General features: G+C 42.6%; 1 protein-coding gene and 1 non-coding gene across 3 annotated transcripts in view; one reads left to right on the forward strand and one right to left on the reverse strand.

The window, feature by feature from the left end:
* The window catches only part of MEPCE (methylphosphate capping enzyme), a 372,004-nt gene that overhangs the window by 138,013 nt on the left and 219,237 nt on the right, over window positions 1-14,754 (reverse strand). The window lies entirely within an intron of this gene.
* LOC126031695 (U6 spliceosomal RNA) lies at window positions 12,083-12,187 on the forward strand. Its single transcript, XR_007503527.1, has one exon. It is a non-coding gene; the product is annotated as a U6 spliceosomal RNA (small nuclear RNA).

Consider the following 14,754-nt stretch of genomic DNA (forward strand, 5'->3'; position numbering starts at 1 on the left):
AATGCACCTCCTGGTATAGGATTATTTGTGTATTAAGGTGAGGGATAGAATGTCTAGGATTAAATGCTCACTTTAAAAGTTATTTTTACAAGATGGAAACTGCGTCTTCTCTGGGAAGGTACCTCCCTTTTCGGGGCATGGGTTCAGGAGAGGCTGAGGGGGTAATTTTTCTCAGTCAGAGGGACCTTTCCTGCTTTGTCATTAGTCCCCTTAAAGTTTCCTATTTACTTCCCTTATAGGTTCCTTTAATCTATTTCTCTTCTATCTCATACCTAGTATCCTCTTCTCTGGCAGTAGTACATTGCAAACCCTGGATAATGGAATTTATTACCCAAGTTATTCAAAAGTGTGGGGTGGGTGGAGGCAGAGAGATCTAACTCTTCTCCTTAAACACTCTGTCCTTAACCTTTTTCCAAATTTTGGTCTCCAGGGTGCCCTCGTCAGGAAACCAGGGATTAATTTCAAAGACAATTTTAAGGCAGGACTGGATCTGGTCCTGAAAAATATCATTTCCAGTTCTGCACAAAATATGCAGAATCAAACCAACAAAGGGCACAGCACTATTTCTGTCCCATCTTACTGGGAGAGGTAGAGGAATGGCTAGGATTCTATCTCCCCAGTATCCCGAGAAATCTATTACCCTACTGACCTCTTTATATGGGGGTCCACCAAATGCAATTTTATGTTAATGTTCCTATTTCCAGGTTCTTATTTTTATGTTCCTGTTTTGACACTGAATGTGCTGACCCAGCCTACTGGCTAGGGTCAACTTCCTCCTTTCCTCTCCCCAGTGTGTCCAGGACAGTCCAGGTCTGAGGAAGTTCCCCCAGCTGATGACCAGAAAAGAATGGGTCAGAGTCTTTACACTTTATTTTATTCTAACAATGCTTATATAGGACAAGAGGAACTGGGATAAGTCCAAGGTGGCACCAGAGATGGGCATCCTGGGACATGAGGTGCCAGGGAAAAGTTAAACATAAACACTGGGAATTAGGAATATTTGGAAGCAATACATCAGATCATAAAAGCAACCAGAGATCTCTATGAGGAAGGAGTGATGGCCCAAAGTCAAACCTGTGAGTGGCCTCTGATTTGGGGGGAATAGCACCTCTCTTTGTGCTTCCCCATCTCTAGAGCAATGTCTCTGAGACTTTTGCCTCAAGGAGAATCTCCAGAACAGTGGCTCTATGGGGAGGTGTGGGTGAACCCTTAGAACATTGATTCTACATTTGTTTCATCTGCCAGGCAGTTTAGGAACAGCATCACAGGACAGATCCACACCCACCAACTAGTCTTTGGGGAACAATGGCTAAAAGATGAGGAATGTGCTTTGCAAGCACCTTTCTTTGGGGGAACTCTGGCAAGGCAGAGGAGGGGAAGGCATTTGAGAGTCTGGGGCCCCACAGCCTGTGAACCTTGAAATATGTCTGTGGTCTTTGCTTAAAGCCTCGCTGATATTCATCCATCAAAGTATGTACAAATGTTGAAGAACTACACGGAAATCAGAGAAGCAAAAGCCAGCAACCCAAACCTGAACATCCAGACATAATCCCTCTCATCAATGAAGGCTTTGAACTCAGACACTTTTCAGAACTGTGTGATTTTTGACAGACAAGAATGACAGGGTTTACAAAGATAATCCATGGGGTTGAATCCTCCTATGAGCTGAGGGTTTAAATCATTTGCTGAGAGACACCTTCTTTTCTTTGGGTGTGTCTTGGTCCCATACTTAGCCAACATCCTGCCAAAGGAATTTTCCAAAGCTACATTTGAAGCTTCTTACAAAACAGAAGCCAAAAGTCTCTGGACTGGGCCCAGGTAGACTACTCTTTCTGAGGATGGATCCATATTGATAGGATCCAAATCAATCTTAATTTCTTAGTATTCTTAGTACTTTATGAAGGACCTTATTAATAGTGTGACTAGGGGGTCTGGAGTAATAGCACAGCTGATAGGACATTTGCTCCATCCTCCCCCCATAAATTATTTTAGATATAATACTTTTGTCTATTTGGTAAGAAAACTTAAAAAGCTTGTGACCCTGGTCTCTTTTTGACTTCTTGATATTTTCTTTAATTTTCCCTATGACCAAGAGTGTGAAGAGATGAGCAAAGCCCTTCACCAAATGCCTAACAGCTGAATGGGGACAAAATAGCTGAATTTGTCAAGCCAAACTCACAAAGTAACATGCTTACTGACTACCTCAAAGCTGTTTTGAAGAGGGCCCAGCAGAAAACATGTTTTGAAGCTCAACATTGTTCACTGATAAAGAGCAGGCATCTAAATGAAAAGACATAAGCAACTGAGAATGACATGGCAAAAAGAACAAATGGTCAACTAAGGAATGACATCAACAACGGGTGAGAAATATGAAGAAAAAATGGGCCTCACCAAGTTTATCTTCCTCAGCTCGGAGCAGTCTCCAGCACTATATATAACATCTGTGGTCTCTGTGGCTGCATTAAGAACACAGTGTCACAACGTGCCTTGTACCCAGATGAGTAAGTGTTGAATCCAACACTTCCAAAGACTTTTCTTTCTGTTCCCTGAGATAAAGCCAAAGCCTCACTTGGCTTTCCTTCACTTGGCGTTTCCCCTCGTTAATTAAAAGAATTTTGATGGTTTTAAAATAATTTATTTAAGCATCATGGTTACAAACATGTTCTTAATTGGATTTCAGTTATAAGACACACTCCCCTTCACCAGTCAACTTTCCCACCACCATTGTCCCTCATTTTCTATCTTCTCTCTCCCCTTGCCTATCTTCAAGACAGGCATTGTATTTCTCTCTCTATCATTGTCATGGTAGCTGTTAGTGTAGTTATTTCTCTAACTGCAGTTACCACTCTTTGTGATAAGCTTCCAGTCCTCATCTCTATTGACTCTGGGTGCCACTATTATACTCTCTTTACTTTTTCTTAAATCTCACAGATGAGTGAGACTATTCTGTGCTTATCTCTCTCTGACTTATTTCACTCAACATAAGTCTCTAAATCCATCTATGTATAAGCAAATTTCATGACTTTATTTTTTCTAACAGCTGCATAGTATTCCATTGTATAGTTGTACCACCATTTCATTAGCCACTCACCTGTTGTTGGACATCTGGGGTGTTTCCAGATTCTGGCTATTGTAAATAGTGTTGTGAAGGGTCATGTTCTCTTGGAGATTGGTAGAGGTTTGGTTCCCCCGGAGCTTGCAGAAAGGAAAGGCAATTTCCATTCCCCTGTCCTAGTTGTTTCCAGTTGTATAGAGCCACAGTAAATAATCCACACAGATAAGAGGGTGAAACGAGGGGCTGGAGAGATAGCATGGAGGTAGTGTGTTTGTCTTGCATGCTGAAGGACAGTGGTTTGAATCCCGCCATCCTGTATGGTCTGCTGAGCCTGCCAGGAGCAATTTCTGAGCACAGAGCCAGGAGTAACCCCTGAGTGCTGCCAGTGTGACCCAAAAAAAAAAAAAAAGGTGAAATGAAGTAAGAAGGTCGGACACAAAATCCTTTGCCAACCTACCAGCTGCTCCAAACTCTAGGGCTAGTTAGCCTGCTGCAAAGAACCATATCCTCCCAGCTTTACTTCTATTTATTCAGATCCAGACAGGGCCTGAAAAAGTCTGTAGGTTGGAAAACAGGCAGAGAAATATATATATATTATATGTATAATATATATATAAAGAGAAATATTATAAAAGCCTCTAAATACTTAACAGTGTTGCTATGAACATAGGAGTGCAGAGGACTCTGTGTTGTGTTTTAATGGTCCTAGAGTATATCCCTAGGAATGGTATTGCTGCATCATATGGGAGCCCAATTTCTAGTTTTTTAAGGAATATACATATTGTTTTCTAAAAAGGCTGAACTAGAAGGCATTCCCACCAGTAGTGAGAGTTTCTTTCTACACACAGCAATGCCAGTAGTGATAGTTCTTGATCTTTGTGATGCATGCCAGTCTCTGTGGCATGAGTTGGTACTTGTTTTGATTTGCATCTCTCTGATGATTAGTGATGTGAAGCATTTTTTTATGTGGCTTTTGGTTATCTATATTTCTTCTTTGGGGAAATATCTTTATTTCTTCTCCCCATTTTTTGATGGGGATAGATGTATTTTTCTTATGATTTCTGTCAATACCATGTAAATCTTAGACATTAGCTCCTTATCTAATGGGTGTTGTGTGAATAGTTTCTCCCATTCCATGAGTGAACTTTTTACCCTAGTCACTGTTTCCTTTGAAGTACAGAAGCTTCTTCTCTGTTCAATGTAATTCCATTTGTTTATCTCTGCTTCCACTTGTTTGAATAGTGGTGTTTTCTCCTTGAAGATGCCTTTAGTTTCAATGTCATGGAGTGTTTTTTGCCTATGATTCCTTCTATATACTTCATAGTTTTGGGTCTGATATCAAGTATTTGATCCATTTAAATTTGACTTTTGTGCATGGTGTTAGAAGTCTGAATTTGCTTTTTTGCATGTGGCTGACCAGTTGTCCCAACACCACTTGTTGAAGAGGCTTTCCTTGCTCCATTTTGTGTTTCTTGCCCCTTTATCAAAAATTCATTGATTGTATTAATTAAGATTAATTGATTGTTCTTTTTTTTTTTTTGGGGTCATACCCAGCAGTGCTCAGGGGTTACTCCTGGCTGTCTGCTCAGAAATAGCTCCTGGCAGGCACGGGGGACCGTATGGGACACCGGGATTCGAACCAACCACCTTTGGTCCTGGATCGGCTGCTTGCAAGGCAAACACCGCTGTGCTATCTCTCCGGGCCCTAATTGATTGTTCTGAGGAACATTCTCTGCTATCCAAGTTTTTTCCATTGTCTGAGAGTCTGTTTTTATTCCAGTACCATGCTGTTTTAATGATTATTGCTTTGTAATACAATTTAAAGTTGGGGAAAGTGATGCCTCCCATCTTCTATTTTCTCAGAATTGCGTTAGCTATTCTTGGGTGTTTATTGTTCCAGTGGTTTTGTTTTGTTTAGTTTGGTTTGGTGGGATGCACACCTGATAGTGCTCGTGGGTTATTCTTGGCTCTGCACTCAGGAATCATTCCTGGTGAGGCATGGAGGAACCATCTGGGATGCTGGGGATTAAACCCAGATTGGTTGTATGCAATTCAAGCACCCTACCCACTGTGCTATGTCTCCAGCTCAGTGCTTGAAAGAATTTTATTCTTTTATTTTCTGGTTGTCATTTTATTTATGAATATAATGCCGATTTTGTGTATGCTACTTAACAAAAACCTGCCATTTGTTTATAAATGTAATGTTGACTCATGTGATCATTTTCTGCCTCACTTGACCAAGACCCTATATCCTGGGGTCAGAGGTACAGCAGGTAGGGTGTTTGCTTTGCACACAGCCAATCTTGAGTACCACCGGTGCAGAGCCAAGAGTAAGCACTGAGCAACACAGGGTGTGACAAAAAAACATTCAAATATTAAAGAACCTGTTTCTTATCTCACTAATTGCAAACTTATGTTGTCTTGCAAAGTCAGGACAAAGGAAGGCTCTATATTGAACTGAAAGGTTTCTTGTTAGAAATGTTCCCATAAAGCTAGTATTAGGGCAAGACACAATCTTCAGTGTTATTTTTCATAAAATGTCATTAAACATATTTCTCAAGACAGAAAAGGGCAGATGGCAAAAGATATCGAAAGAGAAGAGGTAGAGGGAGAAGAAAGGAAGAGGGAAACAATGACTTGGAGTGAAAAAGGTAAAGACTGTAAAGTGCTTGTGAGTCAGAAGAGAGGCCAGTATAAATATGGTTGCCCTTGGTGGGGAAGGAATAAGAAAACATTCCCTCTCTAGAAAAATATTTCCTTGTGCAGACACTGGAAAACATAATAGTGATATCTTATTAGTCATTTAAGCAAACATCCATGTAATATTATCTAAAATATACATGGACCAGTTATATATTTTATGCAACACTATTCACATTCTCTTTTTATCTTTGTCTTGTGGTTGATCAAATTTTTCTTATAAGTTCTGCACATAAAGCACATAAAGTTTTTTTTTTTATAAGTCTGCACATAAAGCCTGGAATTCTGGTAGGTTTCCTCCCATGAAGTTAATGAATCACAAGTATAAATGAGTAAAGTTAATAAATCACAACCAAAAGGTGAAAATAATCCAGACTAAGAGTAGTTCCAACCAGATGAGAACCAAGAGATGCCTGGAAGAGCACAACCTGCTTACACTCTCAATATTCTATATTTACTGTGCCAACCCAGTTGGCCAGTCATGGTCAACTTCCAACTTCCTGATGAGTTTGGGACCAAGTATATTCTCCACCCTCAGCTAATGACTGGTAAAGAATGGGTTCCAGGCTGATGACCAGAGACACTTTACTTCATCCCAACAATATCTCTATAGGACAAGAGGAACGTATAGGGTGGCAGGACCACAAACATAGTAGAAGAGAGAGAGAGAGAGAGAGAGAGAGAGAGAGAGAGAGAGAGAGAGAGAGAGAGAGAGAGAGAGAGAGAGAGAGAGAGAGAGAGAGAGAGAGAGAAGCTCCATGGAGAAGATAAACTGAAAGATTGGAGCTTTTGGATGCCCCAGGAACAACACAGTGCAGATTAGGTAACCAGATCTACTTATGAGAGAGAGATGGTTGAATCAAGTCTGAGAGTGACCACCGATCATGCGCAGCTGGTACCCCCTCTTTATGCTGTCCTTCCCCATGTCTGGAGTGGTGTATTGAAAACAGCTCTTTTTTTTTTTCTGATTAGATTATACTTAAGACATTATGCTCTGGGGCCGGAGAGATAGTACAGTGGGGTAGGGTGTTTGCCTGCATGTGGCCAACCTGGCTTCGATTTGGAAACAGTTCTTGAAGAGAATCCCTGAAACAGTTCCTCTATGAGGTCCCCAGGAACAATTGCTCTATGGGGTTCCATCTGCCAGGGGGGTTGGGAACAGCATCATAGGGGGCATCCAACAATTTACATTCTAAACATCACACCCATTTGTCCCAGACAGTTTACAATACCAGAAAGTGGCCAAATTTACTGAGAATCTGGTGGAGCTTTGAATTAAAAAAATCCAAACCCCATTCTTCTCCCTCTTCTTGGCCATCCCATGCATGTCCCCCTTTTTTGTTTACTCTGTTTCTCTACCTACATAAGCAAGAAATTGTGTGGAAACAGTGCTCCTCTCTCTACCATCTGCCCTTACTCTCCTCTAAGTGTGCTTCTTACTTTAGTGAACTGCCTTCCTCCATTCAGTCTAAATTTGTTTTTTTAGTGGGGGGAGGTGGGCCACACCTGGTGATACTCAGGAATTACTCTTGGCTATGCACTCAGAATTGCTCTTGGCTCGGGGAACCATATGGGACACTGGGGATTGAGCCAAGGTCTGTCTTGGGTCAGCAGCATGCAAGGCAAATGCCCTACCACTGTTCTACCACTCAAGCCCTTTTGTTTTGTTTTGTTTTGGTTTTGGGTCACACTGGCAGTGCTCCAGTGTTACTGCTGGCTCTGGGCTCAGCAATGGCTCTTGGCAGGCTTGGAGGACCATATTGGATGCCAGGGATCGAACCTGGGTTGGTCCTAGGTCAGCTGCATGCAAGTCAAACACCCTACTGCTGTACTATCACTCCAGCCCCTCAGTCTACATCTGTACTTGACTGTTCTATACCATACAGAGTGTCTACTTGGCTCCACTAAATTGCTTCTACACTTGACTTCCCTGACTAAGCTCTTGAATTCTTTCCTGTGGTGAAGCCAAGAACCTGGACTCTGGAGGTGGGGGGCAGAGACAAGGCTGAGAGATTTAGTCCTGACTGGATTTCTCTCCTCTCCCCCTGGGGCAACTGGGAGTGTCTACACTGTAGGCATTGCACAGTCTTTCCTACTATCCAGCTGAGACTTGTATTAGAGCAAACACAATCAGGTTGGCTTGTTCTAGAAGTGCTAGCAGCTCCTAACAATCCCTCTCTTGCTTCCTCTGAAGAATTGCTGAAGCTCCTCTCTTTCTCTTCCTCTTCCTCTCTCTCTTCCTTCCTCCCTCCCCTTATCTCTCCCCTTCCTCTCTCTTTATTCCTCCCTTTCTCTCTGGGTCATAGTTCTCATGGATCTTATGTAGGACACAGACTCATCCTTGTCTGTCTGTTGTAGCTCCCTCTTCCCCTAGGGCTGTTGGGAACTTCCATAATGAGATGCAAATGGGGTGGGGCAGATACACACTAAAGGATAGTCTGGAGCTGGGGGATTCCTCCACCCAAAAGGGGTTCCTGAGGTGATCTTTTCTGTCTGGTCCCTACTTGCTGAAAAGTTCTCTGAGCTGAGTGGGACACCATTATTTTTCTTGCTTTCCTTGAAGTATTTTCCTAGGAAATTCTCTTGTATCTTTGCCATACTCACCAGAGTCATCAAAAGGAACAGAGGTGCGTTTGGAAGGCTGGACTTGGGTAAGTAATTTCAGAGATTTTCCCTCAGCCACTCGCTCCTGTCAGGGACTATATGACCCAGAATTCTAATCAAGGATTTGGTCCCCGAAGCCTGAACACTGGAGATAGGTATGAGGAACCATCCTGGGCCTCCCTTCAGTGAAGGAAACTGAGACCCCCCACCAAACTGGGTTCCACTGGCAATAGTAATTGCTCTCTGGGACCATTAATCTTTTCCTTCCTAGACTCTTTCCCTCTGCTTTTGGTGAAAATGCTCTGTATTTCTGCCACCTTCTCTCGCTACTACTTTGGAAACCGTTTCTCGGCTTTTTTTCATGTTATTTTTGTTGTGTTGTTGTTGTTGTTTTTGGGCCACACCCGGTGACACTCAGGGGTTACTCCTGGCTATGCACTCAGAAATTGCTCCTGGCTTGGGGGACCATCTGGGACGCTGGGGGATCAAACCGTGGTCCATCCAAGGCTAGCACAACATGCAAGGCAAATGCCTTATGGCTTGCGCCACCGCTTCAGCCCCTCTTCATGCTAGTTTTGCTAACAACAACAACAACAACAACAAATCCTTATGACAAGACTATATACAGAGTCTGTTGGGATTATCAACAAGGCTTCCTTTTCCCAGAATTCAAAGAGCAATGACCCAGACTTCTCCTGCCCCTAGCTCAGGCTGCAGCAGCAGAGGCCCTGAGAGAGGAGAGGTGAGTGCCTCTCCCCCAAAAGACAAAGCTAGAGAGAGAGAGAGAGGCACAACTCCCCCTCCCCGCTCCCGTGGCTGCCAGAGCAAAGGTGCCATCCACCCAGAGACACACTTTATTCTGTGGCTGCACTTATCCCCTAATCAATGTACACTAGCACAACATGTTTAGAAACAAACAAACAAACAACAAACCTGCAAAAGACACTATAGAAAAGCATCGTAGGGGGCCGAAGAGATAGCATGGAGGCTAGACGTTTGCCCTGCATGCAGAAGGACGGTGGTTCAAATTCCAGCATCCCATATGGTCCCCTGACCTTTGCTGGGGGCGATTTCTGAGTGTAAAGCCAAGAGTAGCCCTGAGCGCTGCCGTGTGTGACCCCAAAACCAAAAACCAAAAAAAAGAAAAAAAGAAAAGCATCGCAGAACACCACCATGCTTAGAGAATGAAGATGATGATCCTGAAGAAGCAACAAGTATTGACATAGCCTTTGAAGGATGCTCAGGAAACTCAAAGAATGCATGGAACAAACTGAATGAACCACAAATAAAAATCAAGAGGACATGAAAGTAGAAATAAGAAAACAGAGGTGGGACAGAGCTATTCAGCCTTTGAAGTGTCTCTTCTCTTATTGCCTCTCTAAGCTATCAGCCTGAGCCTCTTTGGGGAGTTAGTTTGCCTCCAGAGAGATAAGTTAAAACCTTCTCTTCTTTCTCTTCCCTCTCTCCTTTTCTATCTCTCTTGGCCTTCTTTCTTTCATTCTCTCTTATCTCTCATTCTGAAATATCATTCACATCTCTTTCTTGGTCTCAGTGCATCTTGACCTGCAAAGTTTCTGAACTAAAAAGATGCCAATGTCTGGTGCAGGAGCCAGAATACAGAGAGTAAGGCACTTGCCTTTCACACAGCCGACTGGACTTGATCCATGGTATCCCATATATTCCCCCTAGAACCACCAGGAGTAATTCCTGAGTGCAGAGCCAGGAGCAACTCCTGAGCACTGCTGGGCATGGCCCCAAACCAGCATAATATCTGTTGCCACACTCTGCAATAACTTACCATTTAAAAATTAACAAAACAAGATTTTCAAGGTGAGGGGAAAAATATTCTAACGATTCTGTGAAATTAGAATGAAAATGAAAAATGTAGCTTAATGTAAAGAAAATAAAATGTGTGTTTCTAGTAAGAAAATGCATAATGGGGGCCGGAGAGATAGCACAGCGGCGTCTGCCTTGCAAGCAGCCGAATCAGGACCTCAGGTGGTTGGTTTGAATCCCGGTGTCTCATATGGCCCCCCCATGCCTGCCAGGAGCTATTTCTGAGCAGATAGCCAGGAGTAACCCCTGAGCAATGCCAGGTGTGGCCCAAAAACAAACAAACAAAAAATACATAATGATGAAAATACCTTGTTAAGAAAATTTTGTCATGGGGCTTTTGCCTTGCACTTGGCCGACCGGGGATGAAACCAGGTTCAATCCAAGGCATTCCATACATCCAATATGGTCCCTCAACCTGCTGGGAACAGTTTCTGAGCACTGAGTTAGAAGTAACCTCTGGGGCCGGAGAGATAGCATGGAGGTAGGGCATTTGCTTTGCATGTAGAAAGACGGTGGTTCGAATTCCGGCATCTCATATGGTCCCCCGACCCTTTCGGGGGTGATTTCTGAGTGTAGAGCCAGGAGTAGTCCCTGAGCGCTGCCGGGTGTGACCCCAAAACAAACAAACAAACAAACAAAAGAAAAAAAAATTCTGCCATGGGGCCTGGTTCAAGGGCTGAATGCATGTCTGGCGTGTGTGGGTCCAAGGTTTGATTCCCTCATCACATGCACCCACTGCCAGATGTAGCTTTGGTTAACCCTACTAAAGGGATGACCTCCTTCCCCAAGGAAAAAAATAGAAAATTCTATCTTAAGGTAAAATAAGTAAGTTTTTTCTGAAATAAGTGTTACAAACAAGACAGAATAGGGGCCAGATATGTGACTTAATAGTCACCACATGAATGTAAGATAACCTTTTTCTTTTTCTTTTTTTTTTTTTCTCCCTGATGATTAGTGATGTGGAGACTTTTTCATGTGCCTTTAGGCCATCTGTATTTCTTCTTTAAGGAAATGATTATTCATTTCTTCTGCCCATTTTTTGAATGGGATTAGAATTTTTTTTTCTTGCTAAGCTCTACCAATGCCTTGTAAATCTTAGATGTTAAACCCTTATCAAATGAATATTGGGTGAATAGTTCTTTTACATGGGTAGTCTTTTTTTTTTTTTATCTTACTCACCATTTCCTTCTAGGTGCAGAAAATTTCTTAGTTTAATGTAATCCCATTTGTCTATCTTTGCTTCCACTTGCTTGGTCAGTGGTGTTCCATCTTTGTTTTATTATTATTATTATTATTATTATTATTATTATTATTATTATTATTATTTTTTGGTTTTTGGGCCACACCCGGCGATGCTCAGGGGTTACTCCTGGCTGTCTGCTCAGAAATAGCTCCTGGCAGGCACGGGGAACCATATGGGACACTGGGATTCGAACCAACCACCTTTGGTCCTGGATCGGCTGCTTGCAAGGCAAACGCCACTGTGCTATCTCTCCGGGCCCAGTGTTCCATCTTTAAAGATGCCTTTAATGTCAATACTATGGAGTATTCTGCCTATGTTTTCTTTTTTGTGCTTTATGGTTTCAAGTCTGATATCATAGTCTGTAATTTATTTTGAATTTACTTTTATGCATGGCCTAGATAACCTTTTTTTTTAAAATAAATTTATTTGTGCTTGCTTCGGCAGCACATATTCTTTTTTTTTTTTTTTTTTTTTTTTTTTTTTTTGTGGTTTTTGGGTCACACCCGGCAGTGCTCAGGGGTTATTCCTGGCTCCAGGCTCAGAAATTGCTCCTGGCAGGCACGGGAGGACCATATATGGGACGCCGGGATTCGAACCGATGACCTCCTGCATGAGAGGCAAACGCCTTACCTCCATGCTATCTCTCCGGCCCCGGCAGCACATATTCTAAAATTGGAACGATACAGAGAAGATTAGCATGGCCCCTGCGCAAGGATGACACGCAAATTCGTGAAGCGTTCCATATTTAAAAAAAAGAAACTTTATTTTGGTGTTTGGACCACACCCAGCGGTGCTCAGGGGTTACTTCTGGCTCTGGGCTCAGAAATCACTCCAGACAGGCTTGTGGGGATTATATGGGATGCCAGGAATCAAGCCCACGTCTGTCTTAGGGTTGGCTGAGTGCAAGGCAAATGCTCTACTGCAGTGCTATTGCTTTGGCCCTGAAGAGAGTCATTTAAAACACAGACTATTGGGGCCAAAGAGATAGCACAGCGGTGTTTGCCTTGCAAGCAGCTGATCCAGCACCTAAGGTGGTTGGTTCGAATCCCGGCATCCCATATGGTCCCCAATGCCTGCCAGGAGCTATTTCTGAGCAGATAGCCAGGAGTAACCCCTGAGCGCTGCTGGGAGTGGACCCCCCAAAAAACCAAACAAACAAAAAAAAGAAAACACAGACTACCAAGGGCTGACGCCAATGTATCACTGGTAACATACTCCCTTTCATGTGATCAACCCAGATTTGACCTCTAAGATCCCATTCCAAAAAACTCACCAGGAGTGATCCTTGAACACAGAGCTGGGAGTAAGCCCTGAGCAATGTTGGGTGTTGTCCCCAAACAAAACTAATAATAATAATAATAATAATAATAATAATAATAATAAACAAATATATAAAATATAAAATGGACTGCTAGGATGTCTCCCTGAATTTGTCAAATTTGTTGGAAGCTGAATGTTATTGGTCTATTCCTCTATCTTTTGGGGCCACAGCTGGCAATGCTCGGTGCCTATTCCTGACTCTGCTATTAGGAATCATTCATAACAGTGCTTAAGGGACCTCATATCTGGTGCTGAAAATTTCAACCAGAGTCAGCAGAATACTAGGGAAGTGTCTTAACCCTGTACTGTCTCTCCAGCCTTGAAAACAACAGATTTGATTTTTTGTCTATCTTTTTTTCAGGGGATTACATCCAGGGATGCTCAGGGGTTACTTCCGGCTCTGAAGTCTATAATTACCCCTGGCAGTGCTCAGGGAACCATATAGAATGCTTGAGATTGAACCCAGGTCAGCCATGTGTAAGGTAAATGCCCTCCCCCACTGTACATTACTTCATCCCTGGAAATGAATAAATGAAAAAAAATAGATGCTGGATATTGAACCTGGGTCAAGACCCTATAATAAGCTATTTGGAAAAGCCTGTCTCAGAATAGGCAGGACTTACACTCCCAAGGGAGCAGAAAATAGTTTCAGTATGATCTTTATCCTTCTACACCTCTTAAAATTAAGGGATACAGGGGTCAGAGATATAGCACCGAGGGTAGGGCACTTGTCTTGCATGCCGCCAGCCCAGTTTTGATTCCCAACATCCCATTTGGTCCCCTGAACACTGCCAGGAGAACTTCCTGAGGGCAGAGCCAGGAGTAAATCTTGAGCATTGCTGGGTGCATTTCCCCCCCCCCCAAAAAAAAAAACAATAAAAAATATTCAGAGATAGAAATCTCTGAGTGGGAAGAAAATAGGACTGCAGACAGAATTTACAACTGACTTGAATGACAAAAGAATCAGAAAACTGCTTCATGAAAAAATATTCCCTTATGGGAATAAAACAGTGATAATGTACTGTTGATCCTTTAAGCAAATATCTATGCACTTTTAGAGGGAACAATTAATTATACTTTGACTTTAACAAGTCAACACTGATAACCTCCCTTTTCATTGTGATCACTTTCCATGTTTAATCAGGTTTTCTTCATAAGTCTGTGCACAAAACCTGGAATTCTGATTTGCTCCTGCCCATTAAGTTAATGAAATATTAGTCACCAAAAGGTTAAAATAGGGGCCAGTGCAATAGGACAGTGAGGAAAGCACTGGCCTTGTACAAGGTCAACCCAGGTTCAATCCCCTGCACCCCATATGACCCCCTGAGCCCTGTCATGAGTGAGATCTGAGCACAGAGCAAGAAGTAAGCCCTGAGCATCATGGATGTAGCCTCCCCTTGACAAAGATAAAAATAACACTTACTGGATTTAGAACAATATCACAATGGGTAAGGCATTTGCCTTGCACATGGCTGACCTGGGTTTGATTCCTGGCATTCCATATGGTCTCCTGAGCCTGCTAGAAGTGGTTGCTGAGCACAGAGCCAGGAGAAATCCCTGAGCACTGCTAGGTGTGGCTCAGAAACTAAAAATAATAGTAATAATAGCTAGAACAAAGTACTAAGTGACTGGCAATGTTGGGGCAGTGGAGATGGCTGGGGTGAATATGATATGATATATGATACATCTAAAAACCAGTGGGGGAAAAACATGTAGATCACAGTGTTTGAATAAAAATAAACTACAGAGGTATCAAAACTCAAAGAGACAAAGAAAATGTTCAGTTTACTTTGGTGCAGTTGAAAACTTTGGTCAATCTGTTTGGAGAAATTTCCTTTTTTGAAGGACTCAGTAGTGAGTCAATAGTACAGTGGATAAGGTATGTTTGCTTTGCACGTCGCTGCTGTGACCCCTTGCATCCCATATGGTCCACCAAGCACCACCCTGAATGATTCCTAAGCACAGGGCCAGGAGTAAACCCTGAGAGTCTCCATGT

Source organism: Suncus etruscus, chromosome 15, assembly GCF_024139225.1.
Source record: "Suncus etruscus isolate mSunEtr1 chromosome 15, mSunEtr1.pri.cur, whole genome shotgun sequence".
Classification (NCBI taxonomy): Eukaryota; Metazoa; Chordata; class Mammalia; order Eulipotyphla; family Soricidae; genus Suncus; species Suncus etruscus.